This window comes from Lissotriton helveticus, chromosome 3_1, assembly GCF_964261635.1.
Source record: "Lissotriton helveticus chromosome 3_1, aLisHel1.1, whole genome shotgun sequence".
Taxonomy (NCBI): domain Eukaryota; kingdom Metazoa; phylum Chordata; class Amphibia; order Caudata; family Salamandridae; genus Lissotriton; species Lissotriton helveticus.
In genome coordinates this window covers 217,423,483-217,429,482 of record NC_136061.1, presented here as the reverse complement: position 1 = coordinate 217,429,482, position 6,000 = coordinate 217,423,483, and the positions used below count along the sequence as shown (strand labels likewise).

General features: G+C 42.6%; 1 protein-coding gene across 1 annotated transcript in view; it reads left to right on the top strand.

Moving 5' to 3' along the window:
* Positions 1-1,114: 1,114 nt before the first annotated feature.
* Positions 1,115-6,000, top strand: part of LOC144822295 (tryptase-like) — a 74,017-nt gene continuing 69,131 nt past the window's right edge. Inside the window, exon 1 of the mRNA XM_078679627.1 lies at positions 1,115-1,359. The gene's annotated coding sequence lies outside the window, so the exon portion shown is untranslated. The remainder of the gene's footprint in view (positions 1,360-6,000) is intronic.

Here is a 6,000-nt window from a genome sequence, read left to right as displayed (position 1 = left end):
CTCCCACACATCACTCATGCTAATCTCCCACTCACCACCGGGCAGACCCATCCAGACTTCCTGGAGCCTGGCATGCCAGCCAGCTCCAGCCAATCACACGCCAGCACCCTCACCGCACACGTACAGCCATGTCTAGAAATGGCGCTTCGCTACTAGACACATACATGCTGCATACACCGTTGCGCAGCATTCACTCTCACGAGTTCACACATACCAGACTCAAGCCTGTACACCCCACGCATCAGGAACTACCAGGGACACACACACTCCCCATGCATTCCTATGGGCGGGCAGGCCCAGCTCAGCACATGCACTCAGAGTGCGCACGCACTCTCCACTGGGACACAGTGAAAGTGCGCAGAATCCAAAAATCACCATCTCCAGGTCACCACCTCAAGCAAAAAGTCTAGGGGTGAACCTGCCCTAAGGGCCAAAGTCCAACAGGTACGCTTTGCAAATAACTCCTCTGTATTAAAACATAACCATTATTCATTTGTAGGTAAAAAATAATAAGCAAACTGTTCCAAAGCAACATCAACAAGCTAAAACAATAAAATCAAGGTTCATACTGCCTAATGTTTGAGCTGTTAAAATATTGTGCATTAACTTTTCACTAACATTTTTTTTTATAGGAAAACAACAACACTTCAAATAAATTAAACACTTCTTTTCTCTTTTTCAATTCTTTTCAGAGTATGGAATCCAATAAACAAGCCAAATGCATATAGTCCTGTGATGTATTCCTATAGGTACTGTATCGATTCCCCTATTCCTGACCCTGGTTTGGTTAATAATTAACTAGCAGCCATCCAACGGTGCAAAAACCGTTATCTGATTAAGCCACACCACGGCACAGAAGCGCGTTATCTGATTAGGTCATAACGCATGCCATCTAATTAGACAAGCGATATTCCTCCAGCCCCTGATAAGGCATACGGAGTTCTCAAAACAAATCAAACCTACAGCGACCTGGGAAATTCCCATAACCATTGTTTTGATTTCACCGAGAACTTCAGCAAAAGAATGTGCGAACGAGCCCGTTCATATGACATCCTTATTGACATATATATGTCCATCCTTACGTCAATCTCGGCACCTTTCAGGTATAAATATTACCGACATTGCCTTAAGCAAACACATGCGGTGGTGACGAGATCGGAGCAGCGAGACGTGCTGAGGAGCCCAGCAGAGAGCGAAGCCCACAGACGCTGCCCCGCCTTCCTGACGCGCTGAGAACGAGATACTGCCTTTCTCCTGCCGAGAAATCCAGCTCCGGCGCTTCCATGCAGCCCTCGCAGGCAGCTGGAATATCAAGACCTGGGATAAGAGATACCAGCCCTCCATCATTCTAGATCTCAGGTACAGAACTGAATAACCCCTTGCAGAGAATTCTCGAATCAGTCCCTTGGCAAAACAAACTTAACTTAAACTGCTACTTATCTACTCCCGCCCACGTATTAGGCTTAGGTCAGGTACATTGGGGTAGGCGTGGTTAGAAGCACCAGTTGAGTACGATTAGTCAAATGTATATATGTATGTATCTATTTTATCCATTTTAAAGTATCATATGGCTCAGAAACCATATCAATGCTTTTACAGTATTATTTTATAATTCTGTCTCTACTGTATGCACTTTACTTAACTACAAGTATTGCAATAATAGCGATTCATTTCTCTTGTATGAGAAAAGAGACTGATCAATAAATAACATCTTTTATTGAACCACGCCCATCTCTTATTTCTCTACAAACTGGTGAAACTAAGAATGCACGTACTGACTGAGTAAAATAAGTTGTCTATTGTTTTCACACGACTCTAGAGATACACTCTTGATTAGGGGAGAGCAAAATTGTCATGTTCTATGGTTGTCAGAAACTAAATCCCTTCTTGTCTATCCAGGGAGGTTAAAATCCTCCTTGTCTATTCGAGAAAGTTTCTAGTGAACTCTGAGCTAGCTGGCAAACACAAACCTTTAAGTCTAATATCGTCGGTAGAAGACCTAGTTAACCTCTGCCCTAGGTCTATACTATTGAAGATATTATTCCAATGCGCAGAGCCTATTGGGATAATAGGAACTACACTACATGGCGCCCAACCGTTTGGATAGGCGATAAAACTAACGCAAGACATTAGAGTAACTGAGTCGTGCTTTTTCACACAGAACCCCTTTTTTCCCATAATACTCCAAAGACGTCTGGAGTGGGTGAAAGGTCATATCCGCCAAACCTCGCAGGAGGAGACTCCTATGTATGGTTCATGGTTTACTCAACGTTGAAGGATACACTGTTCCAAAATATTGTGCATCTAATCTTTGCTTCCATAGACTCCTGATCTGCAAACAAACAGAATAACCTTCCTGTCAGTAAAATGACAGAAAGTGAAGAAGAAAGGGAGACAGTTAGACTAGCAGCTGAACTCCTAGAAGCAGATAATACTCTGCAGCAAAATGACCCGGATATAATACTCATCCCGGTCAACATAAGGAAATCTATAACCCTAAAGCTTATAGAAAATGGACTGACACCAAGAGGTGGTACAGTCGTATTCGTAATTGAGGCACACGAATATCGGCAGACAGAGGTATTCTATTCATGGATAAACTTTCCAGCAGCAAACGCTGTAACAAAGGACTTCCACTATTACAAAATAGAGGGACCTCCTAATGAGTACACTCCTTTCGAGGAGGTGGAAATACCACTCAAATTCCAAGAGCACCTGCTCTTGTTTAATGGCGCCCTAAAACATAATAATCACATCACCAGGCTCGGTCCACTAGGTAGACCAGGAGCAACGTGGCCGGTCCTAGCCGGATACACACCACATCCAGACATTGAAGAAATGCCTGCACCAGAACTTGTGAGAAGTAGGACTTCGCAGCCCCGTATCCAAATGCACAGCTCTGTGCCGCTGAATTTGCGTGCACTTAATATTCACTCTCCTTAGTCCATTCTGACTTTTTCAACCATTTTTATCCATATCTTGACGCTTTTATTTGACATTTTAAGTCATTGTTTCGATCCACCAATCGGGTAATGTGCCAATTTTCAATCTTTAACATTCAAACTGTGCCATTCCAGGCCTTCATGAAAGAATGCGCTAAAATGCAAGAAGTCCTTCACAAGTAGTCGTTTATTATGTAGTTAAAAAACCCAATGCATTTCGGGCCTCCATGTGCCCTTCTTCGGGGGTCACTACAAATCAATAACAATACAAACAAGTTAATCACATTCTGTATCTAAAAGACTCCATGTTACAACGCACTTTTAACGCTGAACTTAACTCACGATAATTATAACATTTCTCCCTGATGCGCTGTGTTCCTGTGTTTACCCTTCTTATACCTAAAATCATCATGTGCTTAATCATCAATATGCGGGGTATGAAACCAAATGTTCACCATAATAGTTCTCCTGCTTGCAGTGTCAGTTTGTTTCTCTCCCACCTAATGTAATCACAAAACAGAAACCCTCCTGTACCCCTCTGTTTACAAACGCGATGCCTCCGTTAGTGAAACTTCACGCGCTGCTTTATACCAAGGTTTTTAACTGTTCCACATGAGCTAGGCTTCACTTTAAACAACATGCTGCAGATTGTAAAGTCTATTTTCACTGTTACGTGTTACTTAGATTCCCACATAAATGAGTGCTCATTCCCCCTGACACTTACCCATTTCTACGAACTACTAGCGTCTCCCGTCCTCATCCTGATTACTCAAGCCGGTATAACAAATCGTTTCCCGCCCACGCTATTTAAAGTCCTCCACCCCTGTGTTCTCCCTCCCAATTCCCCCGTGGTCCTAACGCCTCCCATTGCCTCAAGACCATTTCCTCTAGGTAAACCACATATCCCAAAGTGCATCATTTTTAAAAGAGGTTAACGTTGTACGTGAGCATGCGAGGTTAAAAAGTCACTTAGGTGTGTCAACTCAATTCTGAAATCTTGCAAGGTCAATACGTGTGATTGGTTCTCTTGCGAGGGACTCCGATGTTTGCTCCAATTGTGTGTTTCATCAAATTGTGTTCCACCACTTCGTCATAAATTCCTTTGTGCGGGTGCAATCCCTGGGTTGGGCTTTAGTTAAGACGAATCATGAAAGTGGGGGATGCACACCCGGTATAACCAACATTTTTTATTCTTCCATTTAATCCATCCTTCGCTTGAATTGCGTGCAAATGAGATTTGAAGGCATGCCCTGTTGCCATCGGTTAAGAAACATGTGAGAAGTAGGACTTCGCAGCCCCGTATCCAAATGCACAGCTCTGTGCCGCTGAATTTGCGTGCACTTAATATTCACTCTCCTTAGTCCATTCTGACTTTTTCAACCATTTTTATCCATATCTTGACGCTTTTATTTGACATTTTAAGTCATTGTTTCGATCCACCAATCGGGTAATGTGCCAATTTTCAATCTTTAACATTCAAACTGTGCCATTCCAGGCCTTCATGAAAGAATGCGCTAAATGCAAGAAGTCCTTCACAAGTAGTCGTTTATTATGTAGTTAAAAAACCCAATGCATTTCGGGCCTCCATGTGCCCTTCTTCGGGGGTCACTACAAATCAATAACAATACAAACAAGTTAATCACATTCTGTATCTAAAAGACTCCATGTTACAACGCACTTTTAACGCTGAACTTAACTCACGATAATTATAACATTTCTCCCTGATGCGCTGTGTTCCTGTGTTTACCCTTCTTATACCTAAAATCATCATGTGCTTAATCATCAATATGCGGGGTATGAAACCAAATGTTCACCATAATAGTTCTCCTGCTTGCAGTGTCAGTTTGTTTCTCTCCCACCTAATGTAATCACAAAACAGAAACCCTCCTGTACCCCTCTGTTTACAAACGCGATGCCTCCGTTAGTGAAACTTCACGCGCTGCTTTATACCAAGGTTTTTAACTGTTCCACATGAGCTAGGCTTCACTTTAAACAACATGCTGCAGATTGTAAAGTCTATTTTCACTGTTACGTGTTACTTAGATTCCCACATAAATGAGTGCTCATTCCCCCTGACACTTACCCATTTCTACGAACTACTAGCGTCTCCCGTCCTCATCCTGATTACTCAAGCCGGTATAACAAATCGTTTCCCGCCCACGCTATTTAAAGTCCTCCACCCCTGTGTTCTCCCTCCCAATTCCCCCGTGGTCCTAACGCCTCCCATTGCCTCAAGACCATTTCCTCTAGGTAAACCACATATCCCAAAGTGCATCATTTTTAAAAGAGGTTAACGTTGTACGTGAGCATGCGAGGTTAAAAAGTCACTTAGGTGTGTCAACTCAATTCTGAAATCTTGCAAGGTCAATACGTGTGATTGGTTCTCTTGCGAGGGACTCCGATGTTTGCTCCAATTGTGTGTTTCATCAAATTGTGTTCCACCACTTCGTCATAAATTCCTTTGTGCGGGTGCAATCCCTGGGTTGGGCTTTAGTTAAGACGAATCATGAAAGTGGGGGATGCACACCAGGTATAACCAACATTTTTTATTCTTCCATTTAATCCATCCTTCGCTTGAATTGCGTGCAAATGAGATTTGAAGGCATGCCCTGTTGCCATCGGTTAAGAAACATGTGAGAAGTAGGACTTCGCAGCCCCGTATCCAAATGCACAGCTCTGTGCCGCTGAATTTGCGTGCACTTAATATTCACTCTCCTTAGTCCATTCTGACTTTTTCAACCATTTTTATCCATATCTTGACGCTTTTATTTGACATTTTAAGTCATTGTTTCGATCCACCAATCGGGTAATGTGCCAATTTTCAATCTTTAACATTCAAACTGTGCCATTCCAGGCCTTCATGAAAGAATGCGCTAAATGCAAGAAGTCCTTCACAAGTAGTCGTTTATTATGTAGTTAAAAAACCCAATGCATTTCGGGCCTCCATGTGCCCTTCTTCGGGGGTCACTACAAATCAATAACAATACAAACAAGTTAATCACATTCTGTATCTAAAAGACTCCATGTTACAACGCACTTTTAACGCTGAACTTAACTC